The 14839-nt window shown below is 33.5% G+C and overlaps 1 protein-coding gene across 3 annotated transcripts in view; it reads right to left on the bottom strand.

The window, feature by feature from the left end:
• LOC136030827 (uncharacterized) overlaps positions 1-14839 on the bottom strand; it is a 134204-nt gene that overhangs the window by 71558 nt on the left and 47807 nt on the right. The gene's annotated exons all lie outside the window — the stretch shown is intronic.

Below are 14839 nucleotides of genomic sequence, written 5' to 3'. Positions count from 1 at the left end.
TGAATGCCAGAATTTGGTCAGGTTATATGAGTAGGGTGAAGTGAGGCAATTTATTGAGAGAAAAACACCATCCTTAGGTGAGTTTTATTTTCAAATACATGGGTTCAAATTAAACATTGATGAATTTGGTTTACAAGATTGTGAATTTAAAACGTCAATGGCCTATTTATCTGGTTTTGTTCTAGCTATGGTAAAAAAAGGAGGGAAGCCCTTATCACCTCTTTGAGCTAAAACACGCACGCAGAATTTATAATTAGCCTTAAAGTCTTAACTTTTTTTGGATGTTGAGAAAAAAATTGAAACTATCTTAAAAGACTGTCTTTTTGGGTCATGACTTCGTATTTCTAATATTACTGCTTTTTCAAGCTTCGGAGCATTCAGGTACCTTCTCTCTTACCCCCAAAAGAAAAAACAATCCAAAGATAAAAGATGACCGGTGATTTATTATTAGCCTGAAGTCTTTCATATATGTTCTTAAATTAAAAGATACTCTTTGTTCCTTGTTACAGTATTTTCTGTGGACTTCTTAGGCTCTCAAAAAAAGGAAAGAAACATATATGTATTAAATTATGATGGATTTCAACAAGCACGTGTTTTGGCAAGCTCTATATCTTCTGTCAAACCACCAGCCAATGTCCCTTGAGCTGTTTAAAACAGGTAAAACCGGCCATTTGTGTCTACTTCTCTATTGCCATTGGTTTCCATAGTTTATTTTAGCCTTTTGCCTCCTCACGTGTAACAATACATTTTATGTGTTCTACTAATTTGTCATTTGGCTCATGCCCAGGGTATGTTTTACTTATTTAAATATTTTAATTGTTTACACGTACGTGAATTTTAGTAAATGATGTAATATGATCTAGTAAGTGATTCAATGACTTTTCTAAGTAATTTATAAGTGATCTAAATCCAAATTTGTATTGGCTATGAATTTTGGCAAAGAAATTTGCTTTCCATTCCGTTTTTCCTTTCCATTTCTCTGAATATCTGCCAAAAGTACAGAAAAATCAACTGCTGGTTTGACCCCACAAAAAATTAGTCATTATATTATTTATGGAATATAACAAGTTTTACTGTCGGGAAAATAGTTTTAGAAATCCATGTTTTTGCAGATGAAATCTGCCTTTAGTGATTTGTACACTTAATGTCTTCTGCTAAGTAAAGTATTGTCAAGTTGAGCCAATTGGCCAAATAATAATTGAATTTAATTATAAAGATTCCTATAAATTAGCTCAGAAGAAATGCTGCTGAAATTTCAGTTATGCGTAATGAAACTATAAAACCTGTTAGTCCATCAAGCCCGAACTTGTGTTAATCACAAAGTACAAAAAAGTCTTGAATATCGAGCCAATCAAAGGCTCCGACAAATTTCATATTTAGGTGATAAGCTGAGAGACGCCAGGAGCAACGTTTTTATTATTTTGGGCTGTATTGAGATGAATACAAATTATGTTTAGGTATGTCACACGTGTAAGAGTCTTAAAGTGTTTTATATGCAACATTCCATTTTCTCTTGAAACTTAGTGCTTGCCGAAAGGAGATTGGAAACTCTCTGCTGGCATCTTTCGGCAAATTCGACACACAATTTAGCGCACTAATCAACATAGATCTGATTGGCACCATTAATAAGCGATTTTAATTGTAAATTCTTGAGCGGAGATACGTTATGACAATGAAAGAACATTTGGTAACAAAATAAACCCCAAATAAACGTAACTTTTTTTATTAAACAATAACCTTGATACATATCAAACAATACCAAACCGTATATCAAACAATATGCTTTAAGAGAATTTCGTTCGAGTTCCACATTCTAGGGCTTTAATGAAAGAAATGTTTGGAGGGCTGACCGCGATTTTACTAATAAAGATTTCCACAGATAGAGCTTTTCAAACTTCTATTTGGGACCAAACAAAAAGTAGGTTGTCTCCCTTTTTGTTGGTGGGACAACCTTCATGGGCTGGGAAGAGGTTATAAGGAAAGATTAAAAGAAATTGGAACGGACAAAATAGTGGATAGAATGGACTAGGGAAAGAGTTTGCAAGGCTTTGTTAGCCTCAGGTGGCTTGGTTCTGCAGTAAGTTGTTATTATTGGTAATAGTAGCAGTAATTCGTAGATTTATCACCCCACAAGGATTAAGAAAAGAAATACTCCCTCTGGAATTGATACTCCTTGGAAGAGGGAGAAATATCTCCCTCTGGAAAAACTACAAGATTAAGACTTTAACTTCCGGCTACATCTACAAAGAAATAAAAACAATAAAGACAAAACAGAAACAAACACAAGTGCTAGCAAAAAAAAATCGACACACAGGTTCATAATAATTAAATACAGGACCCAACTTTGTCATCATAGTTCTTAAAATATCCAAACATTTTAGAAGGGTATTTTTTACAGTTTTAATATTTTCGAACATTTTACGTTATATTTGTAATTGTGCTATTTAATGTCTCTTTTCTTTTGTAAAACGATAGATGCAAAAGGAATCAAAGATGAATTAGTACCGTCTACATAGTCTTTCTTCAGGGTAAAAGTCTTTTTTCCCGGAAAACACTAAAAATACTAAAGCATCATTTTCATTGTAATATTATGGACAAAGCAAGAAGGAAACCAACCAAAGAAAATAGTTTTCATGCGCATTTATTGGTTGATCGTTTTTCAACTTTGTCCGTTAAGAACACAGCCTTAACATCCAATGGTGAATCAACTTTGTCCAACGGTGAAAATAATAGCGTATCGAAAGCCAAGATCTCGGTGTTGTTTGGTGTTATTATTCTATTTGGTATCATTATTCAGTATTTTGTTTTCTTTGTAATATATCACGATTTAACGTCTAGTTTTTTTTTTTAGTTTTTTCGTGGCACTATAGGACCAGGAGGAGTTCGAAATGGTCAAAATATCGTCTACATGGACATTTAAGATCTTTCTCTGCTAGGAAACATTAAAACATTGAAGTATCATTGTCACTAGGCAAATTACGGATGATACGGAAAGCAAATCTACCAAGGGCAAGTATTGTTTTTGCACATTCGTTGGTAGATTTTCTTTTCAGTTTATTCATAAAACGCAAATTAAAATAAGGCTTGAGATGCTTTACCGACGACGAAGAAATACTAGCATAACAAACCACGATCATGCCTATTTAATCTACTCCAATTAGCAAAAATGTTTGCATAAAAATTATTAAATTTTGTTTTATGTTAATGAATAGATCAGAGGTGAGCAAAGAAAGATTAGATCGAAAAGAAATACTAGCTACTTCAGTTCTTCAAACACAAAGGAGAGCAAAGGTATAATTTGGTTATGACAAGCGTATCTTATTCCTAATTGTAGTCTCATCCGATTCTTTCATTGATTGTGAGTTTTCTTTTGTGTTTTTTTTTATCTCTTGCTTATTTTAATTCAATCTTTATACTTTTTGTTTGCGTATGGCTTATAAATCAAAGAAACAATCAATAAAATAAATCAATCAATATGCATGTATATATGTAATAAAATAAGATAGAGGCTGTTATAGTTATGTACAACAGCCAGAACTACACTGAATTGAAGGAAACCAATAGAGTTTTAGTTATTATATCGCTTATGGTTAAATATTAATTTCTTACTGATGCCATTCGCGAAACCGCATTGGGCCAGAAGCTTCCCACAGGTGTGTAATTAGTTTTTCAGATACTTTAGTTGTTAAATCATCTTAAACTATTTGAAAAGACATATAATATTCTAACATAAATCATTATAGCTATTAAATAAAATTAGCGAGTCCAAATATTAACTATAAGCATTGACTACCGCATGTTCATAAAGCAAAACTAATTTCAACTAGTTTTCAATACTTAAAAAAACATCTACCATGTTTTTACAGTCAGATTTTAGATTAGCTTGGATGGGCAGCCTACGTAACTGTAAACTGTACAGGAAGTAAGTATTTTAGGGGGTTGAAGGGGGTGAAATCTCTTAATTGGAAAGGGGAGTCAAAAATCAAAACAGCCATTTAACGTATAGTAAAATCTAGGGGGAAAAAAGGGGAATTCTCGCGATTTCTATGAGACCAAGTCTAAGGGTCCTAACACCTCCTTCCATGATTGCAGAATTAAAAACTACTGAATTAAAGTAAGTAAAAAATACATTGTAAGGATAGACTGCTACTAAAGCAGACATTATTCGAATATAGGACCCAACAAACATTTTTCTTAATCAATCCATTGCGATTGCATATCGAATAAAATCTAAATGACTGTTTTTCTACAATCGGTTACTGGAGTAACTAACGGTATCCTCTTTGTTATATCATGAATTGCGTTTCTTTGCTAGTAGAAAGCTTAATGTCATTGTAACTGAGCCAAAGAAAATTCATCACTACGATATTTCAATTCTTACTTAGAAATAATTACGTCAGTGTTATAATGTGGTTTCAAATTAGTTGTCTTAATATATATATATATATATATATATATATATATATATATATATATATATATATATATATATATATATATATATATCATGAAAAGAGAAATCACCAATGCAACAGCACAAACACACAGAAAAAAAAGAGAGAGAGACAGAAGGAGAAAAGGAAGACTGTTTTCCTAAACTAGTGATTAATATAGACAAGCACTTGAATGAGGCCTTAACCCTACTCATCCATACAATCACATAGGTCAAACAGCATAGCCACACACAATCAACCATAAAGAATAATCCATGGACAGGCAGTCATGTCGTCAATAAGTATAAGTCGTCATTTACCAAACAATAGAAAAAATAATATAGACAAATAATTCAGAGGCAACACCCAACATAAGGGCTCATCAGGAGAATACACTGGCCTATATAGGGTTTCGCCACTCTAAATTCTCTACCCAGCACAGTGTTGTGGCTACCACAGAATATCCATGGCATCCCCGCGTCAGGTATTACCCCCAAAATACATGCCTATGAAAGAAAAAAAAACGGCAAATGTAAAACAGCCAAGTAAAACCAAAACAAACTTATCCTGTTAATATATCCCTCCCTTTAGCAACAATAGGTAAACTAAATATTATAAATTTTACCAAATCACAAATATTAACACATTGCAAAAAACCTGAATAAACTAAACAATTATAGAATTCATCTTCACCATGTGGCTAATTTTTAAGAAAATCCGCTCAATTAGAAACACAATTCAAAATAAATGGCGCTGCGACAACATTTCTCGAACCTCCGAAATTAGTTGAAAATTTCTTTAAGTATTTCTAGATAATTCTTTTGATATTTATTTAAAAGTTTGTTATAATGAAAACTAAATTTTTTAAATTGCCAAGTTAATTTATTTGCAGAAAAACCTCGTGATATCAATTTTTGGCTTAAGATTTTACATCTATTTTTAAAATCAATATAATTACTACAAATCCTTGCATAACGAAGTAACTGTGAGAAAAACGCTGAATATGTGAAATTTGAGTGTATATTACTTTCAGGGAATGGGAAACTAATCACTTCAAAATCAAAATCATCCGTTTTATTATACATTTTAAAACTTAATTTATTATTATCACAAATATTAATATTTAAATCTAAGAAATGATCTTCATGACCAGCGCCATGACTAGGCTCAAGAATAAGCTCTGATGGATATATATTTTTAGAAATATCAATGAAATCCTTACAATTTAAGACCAAAATATCATCTAAATATCTTTTATTATTTGACAAAGCATGTTTTAAATTAATTGGATTATTCTTATCCATCATATATTTATATTCTAGTTGACTTAAAAACAAGTCAGCTATAAATGGGCTGGCATTCCCCCCCATGGGAATTTCCACAATTTGCTTGTACAAATCACCCCCAAATCTTCTATAAGTATTGTATAAAACAAATTCTAATAACTCAAAAATTATATCCAAGCTGTAACATCTCAAGTTAACTGTAGTATTATAGCAATTTGTCCATATAGCTTTTTTATTATAAATGTCTATTTTTAAGAACCTTTTATTAGATAAGAGGAAAGATTTCTTGATAACAGTTTTTAAATTATCAAACACTACATTAAGTGATAAATTAGTATACATTGTCGCAAAATCGAAAGACTCAATTCTTTTAGCTGAAACCATTGTTAAAGAACCTATCACCTGCAGTGAATTATTAACACTCCAATATGGATTAAAATTCGAAAATTTTTTAATACCAGAACAATAGGTTTCAAGTTTATTTACAATTTCCTTTAAAATTAAAGAGAGGTCAGTAGCAGCAATGCGGGTTGGACATTTAGCTGCTCCAGCAATAAACCGTGGTTTAGGGGGATTCTTATGAAATTTTACAGTCCAATATAGGAAAGGGAACTTTTTATCATTGTCATTTATTTTAATATTAAAATTTTTAAAAAGTATTTCTTCAGTCTTTTCAATTAAATTCTCATCCTCTATATTTACCTTTTCGTAAACATTAGTTGTGCATAACTCCCTTTTTAAGATATCACAATACAGCTTCTGACAAATTATGGCAAAATTATTATTAGCTTTATCCACTGGCACAATTACAAATTCATTCTTTAGATTAGCAATTGCTTGTTTAATCTTCGCATTATAAAATAATGATTTAGTGTTACTATTTTTTAAGTTAGAATATATTTTATTTCTTATTCTACGAATAATTAAATTCTTCCAACTTTGAAAACTCCCTTTATTTTTATTCTCTTTCTTACACCACTTATCAATAAATAAATCAAAATCATTTTCCAAGCCATCAAGAACACTCGATGGTTTCAGATGATGAGAAAGACGGAAATTAGCCCCTTTATTCATTATAATTTGAAGACCATCTTGCTTTATTACTGACAAGTCCGTTTTTTTTTAATAAACATTCGAAAAAGGTATTTTTGAATGAGAATACACAAAAAAAAACAGTATAAGAAAATCAAATGCAGAGGGACGGTGAAAATCCAGGGTAGAATGCAACTATTGCCCCACCCAAATTGGTGCTCCTTAGTATCGAGACACTTACGTTATTGCTCGCAGATTATGAGGAGAGAATTAGAGAGTTAGGAGAAAGAGATTACACAACTGAAGAGAGTTCAGAATACGAAAATAGAATAGGTTTATATTAATAGAAAAGAAATAAGAACAACTTATATCCATAACAGTACTGTTACATTCAATTATCCTTTAATGCCTTATAAAGAAACTATCACTCAAGAATCCCTCATCGATGAAGTTGACTGTAGCCTAACAGCAGATTATTACTTACAAGTCCCCTACATGTCTTACCACTGGAACCAAATTGGTTTCACCATCAAATACACTGGAAACAAATAATAGAGACACCAACTAGCAAAAGTTGAAACCTCTCTTTACCCAAGGTGATTATTACCTAACAGCCGACTGTTGCTTACAAGTCCTCTATATATCTCACAATTTGTATCGGCCTAGATTTCGTTTCAGTATGTTCTACTACTGAAGTTGTCAACCCCTTGAAACTTTCAAACTGGTACACCTCATGAAGGAATTTTTGTACCAAAAAATTGATGTCTTATGTTTGGACCAGCTCATCAAGAGCTATCGATTGCTGTCGGAAAAAAAAATCTATCTGTCTTAGTTCAAAAGTTGATTTTTTTGCCGTAGGCTAACTTTCTAACGGCACCACTTAGAAAGGAGCAAAGGATGAGATCAAATTTCTTTAGCAATGAGAGGATTTTTAAAGTTTATTAGGCACATCTGATACCATTTCTCTACCGCAATCCCAAGTCCGAAAAACCGAATGATAAACTCAGCTGAAATCACGAACAGAAATGGGTAGAAACAATAGATGGCAGCACTTTCGGACCCGTGGGAAAATGCCAAATTTTTGATTCTGTAAATTTTTCTATTTATCACTCAAAGAAGATATATTGGCTGTGGGGCCGGGTAACTGCCGCATATATTCAACACTTTTAGATTTTAGTCCATCTTCAATTTGAAAGTGGTGCCTGCCTGCTTGCCTGCTAGAATAGAGCTTTCTACTCGAAAGCAGAAACATGGTTTGATGAAACTAAAGCTTGGCTGCACAACTTCAGATACTCCTCTCTGACATAGGCTACATAACTCCACTTCACTTCGCACACCATAGGCTCTGGCTCGTGGACAAGCAAAAACCATCCTTTTTGGCCGCAGGCAAGAGTTCTGCGGAGCTCTCCAAAATGTAATGTCATATTCATCAACCCGGCCTGAGGTCCACACTTTCCGTAAAAACCGCACAGGTTAGACCCTTACCAGTTTCCAGGTATAAGCTGAGATCGGCGGCATAGAAAAAAAAAGAAAACGGACAAAACCAAAGTGTTGCTCTCGCAACACAATAACGGTGATGGTTTCTACGAAAATTGAATCGAGCCCCTTTGGATCTTAAGTCCCAGCAGCTTGGTAATTTCAGTAAACAGGATATGTAAAGATATTTAACGCTGGGTATACCGAATGCTAATTTTGACCTAAGGAAAATCATAACATAGATGGCAAGGTAGTATCTTTATATGTATTAAATAAAAAACAAGTGTTTTCAACTGAAAGTAAGGAGCAACATTAAAACTTAGAAAGAACAGAAACATTTCTCTATATGAGAGGGAGAGGCTTCCCCTTCCTAAACCAACGTTCTTTATGCTAAAGTAATAAAGATCTTTAAAAGTACTTTTCATTCAAAATCCTTTGGGTAGGGCCCTTTGTTTGAGTAGTCTTTCCTAAAGAATCATAACAAAAAGTCTAACTTTAACGTAAAGAGCGAGAATTGAGGACGGAGCAGCCCCACCTTCACATACAGAACAGTTTCTACTTAGTATAACGTTGCTCATTTACTTTCGGTTGAATAAACCAACTGTTTTTTTTTTATTTAAACTCTGACTGTTTTAAAACCATGCCAGGAAGTTCTCTTCCCTCCTATGTACAGTTTTTACCGAAAATTCCACGGAAGGTTTCCTCTCCAAAAAAATTCTTCCTTTAGAAAATACCCCCTCCTCATGGAAAATTACCCAAAAAAGTTTCCATGTATTTTCTAACAACAAAATACTATATATAGATAGATAACACAAAAAAGCAGAAAATAGGTGAAACAAAAAAAGCAGAAAATACATCATCCAAACACAAACTGGAAAAATGCTGGAACAAGATGCTTCATACCTACCCGGCCAAACCTTTTAATATTTTTATATTTAAATAACACCTATTTTTCAACCTATCTACCAAAAATTTCCACCCGCAAATCCATCAATTCCTTGCATTCCGCTAAAATATGACGCAAAGACTCATCTATCTCTCTAAACAGAAGTACACAGGACCTCAATCTAGCTATCGCTAAATATCTTCTTCGCTCTCTAAGAGACATCAAACTTCCCCTCAAAAACATTACCCATTTTAAATCTTCTGGACGTAGTCCCGTTTTTAGATAGACTTCTTCACCCCAGTTCTCTTTGACCTCCGCATATAACCCCAGGAATGGCGAGGTAGAATTCTAGGCTGGTCAAACCTGAACTTCCTGAGACTCTAGCCTGGTAGCAACTAACCTACTAGGACTTTTGATTTCCGTTCGCGTGGGTTGTATTTTGATTTTCTAGGACTGTTGTTTCGATTTGATCCCCCCCCCTTTTAACAAAAAATTGAATTAATAAATAAGCAAGCATTTCTATAGATAGTACCTTCAAACTTCTAAGGCAGGACTCTCTGACATGCTGAATGTGATGGTGTGGTTTATGCTAATATCACTTTACTTTTTAGATTGTTTCTCCTCCCCTCTTTTAAAAAATAAGGCAAATAATATCAGGCTCGTAGCTTTTGATGGGTAACATTAAACTTAATGAACCTTATGTATTTGGACTCAGTATAAAAATTTAATTCTTTTGATGTATCTATTGTTATAAAAAATATATTTTTTAAAGTTTCGGCTACTATTGGGCCCAGTCACTCCTTACCTACAGTTCATGAACACAAGCTTTATAAACACGAATAGTTTGACAGAGTGGCAGAAGGAGCAATTTCTTATACCGTCAATCTAGGAAAATTCAACCCAAGTGTATAAATGGAAGAAAAATGGGGTTAAATCTTTGTTGCTATATCACCTCCAAACATTATCTCTGAGCACAAGAAAGGGTGCTATGAGCCCAAAGTCACCCGAAACCCTAAATTTTCTCGAATCTCTGGACAGCTCTTATTCCACTAAATTACTTTTTTATTATTTATTATTGGGCATTCCTGCACAGAAATTCCTGAAATTCCTGCACACATTTGGGTCGTTTCTCGCGCATAGAGGAGGATGAATTAGTCACTTTCAGGGTGGTTAAGGTTATTCAGGTACCTGACACTTCCTGGTAAGAAAGACCGAATAAGAGAAGCTTCAAATGTATCATAGGGTTAAACTGCTAATGCAGTCTATACTGCATTAGTACCTTTATATTGCACTAATACCTTTTCTACTTAAACAAAAGCAAACAGTGTTATTTCTTAGTCGTTTCATGATAAATCTTCACCGAACAGAATTCAATAAGTATATTAATAATAAATCAATAAGATTTGAAAAATAATCAATCAATATGTTAATTATTGAAATATATAGTACCAAAAGCTATAATTTAGTTTTTAATTCAGGTACATTATTCACTTGATTGCTGAAATAAATTGTTCATTAAATCTATTAAGTGAATAAGAAACTTAGAAAATAGTAAATATGTTAGTTATTTATCTGTTTTATATATAATTATTTATTCTACAATTAGGGTTAATCGAGATTTCTAAAACTGGCCACAGTAGTAATTAACGGGATTTCTATTTTTTTATGACTTGTAATTCTTTATATGTCAGTAAAATGTATCAAAACTAAAAATTTCGAGCACTGGCGACGATACCAAAATTTGTTAGCGAACTAAGATTTAGAAAACGTTAGAATCCACACTTGACTATGGCGATTGCAGTATTAAATGAAGGAGGTTTGCATCTTTAGATCTATAATAATTTTCCTACTCTATTACTAAATAATCGACAATACAATCAGTTCTTATCTGACGAAACTGACTAATCGAATCAAATAACTAGATGTTTGAATCTGTAAATGAATATGATAGGAAAATCCTATCTTTTTGCTGGTTTTTTAATATTGGATCACCTCTAAAAAATTAATCGTCTGTTTTTTTCACGCGTTTTTTAACTCTAGGGAACTCAATAGTTCCCTTGGCGAATGTAAAATTACTCTCAGCAAATGACACATCTTTTAGTAGACGACTTAGTTTTTTTTTAGATAGATGGCTCTAATGCTGTGTCCATTCAAAGTTAAGGTTTCTTAAAATATGGCCTTCAGGCACAGAAGCAAGAAATTAGTGTGAAAACAAAGCAGCATTATAGTATTGTTATTTGATTAGGTTTTTATGCTATTTATTCTACAGAAATTTAAAAAGGTTCTGACACTCCTGATTGTGTAAGTAGGGGGTGAAATGGAAGATTATACTCATTTACGCCATGGATTGCAACTTTAGAAGTTTGATTTGCCATTCAATCCCTTTTAGTTTTAAATACAAAATCTCAAAGCGAAATTGACATGTTGTCATAAGCTGATGACTTGTTTTGTAACAACTTATTGAAACCAGGCATTAAAATTATAAAATATACAACTTTAATTTCTCTTTTGTTTAATTAATTGTGTAAACTTAGATCTATTGACGCCTTGGGGTAAACAAGGCGGTAACGGTGAACTGCAAATTAAACAATTTTTGGCAAAAGCGCAACATTGTGTTAGGGCTCAATCGAATTTTTCTTATTATTTTTTAGCTATAAATGGTCAACTGGTAAGTTGGTCAATGCTCAAAGGGGCCAAGATGGGGCCTTTGGTCAAATAATCTTACTTCAATCTCTTCTTGTTTCTTATTTTCACCAAAAAGGTATTTAAGGATTTCTGAGCGTGACATAGTATAAGTTCCAAAAACGGTGAACATGCCAAACCTACTTAGAATCAGAGTCCAGCAAAGATTTTCAACCTTGACAATCGCAGGGTCTTAATATCTCTTAGGGTCAGTGTCTGCAGACACTTAATATAAACAACAGCTATAATTAATCGCTATAACACTATAATTAATCGCAAGTACTTTATTCCACTACAGTCACTCCTGTCGGTTAAAAAAGACAATGTTTATCAATAATTTGAGTTTTACATTAACTTTTTATATCAAACTTATGTTATCGTAGGGGAAAATTGAAGTAATGGGAGTTTGGATTTTGAACGCTATATCAGCAATAATTTATTCTCAAGTTTCACAAAAAAGGGTTATATGTCATTGTATCAAACTGAACATACAAATTTTTTATGGATCTTGAAAGAAGCATCTTGAGCAAAATACCCCTTGGCTCACCCCTTTTTATGCTCCTCCGTGATTTTAATATTAACTTTGGTGATCTGACTTCAAGCGCCTCTTCAGCTTTCTGCTTCATATGGGTTATTTCTTACTTAAGTATTCATCCCCTATATGCCACCTTCTGTGCTTACTTTCTTTTGCCAACAAAACTTGAAAGTTTCAAGTATATTCCCTTGGTTGACAATAAGATATTGCAGATACGTTGTTTGATGACTTGAAAGGTTCAATTCCATTCCCTGAGCTGTCCCCCAAAAAATTGCAAATTAGGTATTATGATTACCTAGATGCATGTAATGTTTTGCCAATAATACGGGCACACTCTCCCCAGAAAATGCAGTGTAGCGTCCAATTGCCTCTCCAGTCTTCCTGAAACCTCCCTGAAGGCTCCAACTTGATACCCCAGGTCGTTCCCGAGATATTGCAATTCCACCACTTTTAATACCTGGAAAGGCATAGCATCTATACCGCAAAAGGGCTAAAGAGGAGAGTTGTCAGCCCTCCGTTCATTTTTGATTCACAATTTCCAATCTAAATTTTCTACGACCAGCACTTCCATATGAACTGGTTCATACACCGAAGCCTTATGGCTCTTTACTACAGACAAAGCTAAAGCATTGGCTCTGATAATTTATGAATAATAATTTAAACTTATATTTGGAGAAGGTTCACTGTAAGTTTGAAGAGGCTTATCAGCTGGTGTTTCAGTTAATAACTGTCATTGTCTCTGACTAAAAAAATGATTCATGTTTTGTGAAAGTTCATTTGATGACGCCTACCTGAGATTTACTTCAAGAGGTTTATTTGACGGGTTTTATTTCACGGCAGGGCATAGATTCTCTACTATAATTATCATGGACAGTGCTGTGCTGCCTGGCGCAAAAGTGCTGCCTAAGTAAAGAGCGAAGTGGGCTATATGCACTATTCGTTGTTTTTTTCTTTTACCAAGGCCCTTCCAGCGGCAGTTGTTATCGTAGATACTTTGAATAGGACTCATCCAATTGAAAGTTCTAGCGTCCTTTAAAAGGGTTATAATTGATTAGACGGCAGCCCGCCCCATCCCACATCCCCTCCCCCAAAGAAATCCGACAATTTATAAAAAAAAGCCATTTTGTTCAACATAGTTGAAAGGCCAATAGCTAGGCTTCTGGGGGTGACAACCCCCAAGAGATCTTTGGATAAGGGATATAAGTTACGCAATTCACTATTATTTAACGAATTGATTTTGCTATTACTTCTAGTACTACTATTGAAATAAACTAAAATTATTTTAGTGCATCCATGTTATCAAATTAGTAGCGGCATCTGAGAACTGGATTAGGGTATAAATTGAAAATTATTAGCTAAAGTTTTATTTGCTAAAGTTTAAGTACAAATTCATTTAGGTTTTTCCGTAATCTTCGTTATTTTGGTGATTTTTCTTTGTATTTATTGATGTTATGAGAAATGCAAACACACTAACCGTAATAGACATTGTTTTCAGTAAAGTGCAAATTACGTTCTGGTCTTCAAAAGGCACGGGGGGCATTAACCCTATCCTTCTTTGTGACAGCTTCTGCTCGTTTTGAACTTGACTCGGTCATTTATTATAATATATATTCGTTTTGGTTTTCGGTTAATTATTGATGGTTATCTATAGTAGTTTTACGCTTGAAAAATTATTTGACTTTATTTTTGCTCATCATTGCTTTAATGTAGATCTTTACTTTTCTTAGAAAAAATTCTTTTGTGGAAAAAGCTTTTAAAAATTAGTTTGCAAATATTAACTAAACTTGTTTTTAGACTTTGATACTAATTTTACTAGGGATTATTCGTGTCACTATTTTAATATTATCGCCTAAGGAATGGTGATCCATGAGAAAGCCAAGCATCTAACACGGTTTTATGCTACTTTGTTGGCCTAAGCTGGCTGTTTGCAGTGAAGAGTTGTATCGATATTAGCAAGCATTAAAGCGAGAATTTTCAATATATGTGTGTCTTTTCGCTTCATTATTTTTTTGCGAAGGGGGGGATCTAGAGTGAATCCCACAACGATCAAACACAGTTCTGAAGTTCTTCCACTTGGCATTAAATTGATAGAAGTCAAGAGAATTAGTAAACAAATGACGGAAAAGAAGCAACATTTCAAAAATATAGTATACACTCATCAAGAATTGATAAGTTTATTTTATTGTGAGCTTAAGTTAACTGATAGCACATATACAAATGGACTTGATACGCTTACCAGATTTTTTGGGGGGCTGGGGGTGGGAGAATGATTTGAATACAAAATGCCAATTAATTCAGAAAAATTAGTATTGTTTTTGTGGGCGGCAGGGAGGTGAATCCAAATCCCTCACCTCTACTTGCACACGTCCTGATTAGAAACTAATAAAAAAAAGATTATTCAGCTTGTTTTAATTTTTTTTCATTTGTTCCAATCCCGACGGGATGAAATGAACTTTTGGCTCTCTCAAGAACACATTGCTATTGCGGCATAGCCAGCGCAGGGTCTCCA

Source organism: Artemia franciscana, chromosome 1, assembly GCF_032884065.1.
Source record: "Artemia franciscana chromosome 1, ASM3288406v1, whole genome shotgun sequence".
Classification (NCBI taxonomy): domain Eukaryota; kingdom Metazoa; phylum Arthropoda; class Branchiopoda; order Anostraca; family Artemiidae; genus Artemia; species Artemia franciscana.
The sequence above is the reverse complement of the archived record's forward strand: the minus strand, read 5'-3'. Positions and strand labels throughout refer to the sequence as shown.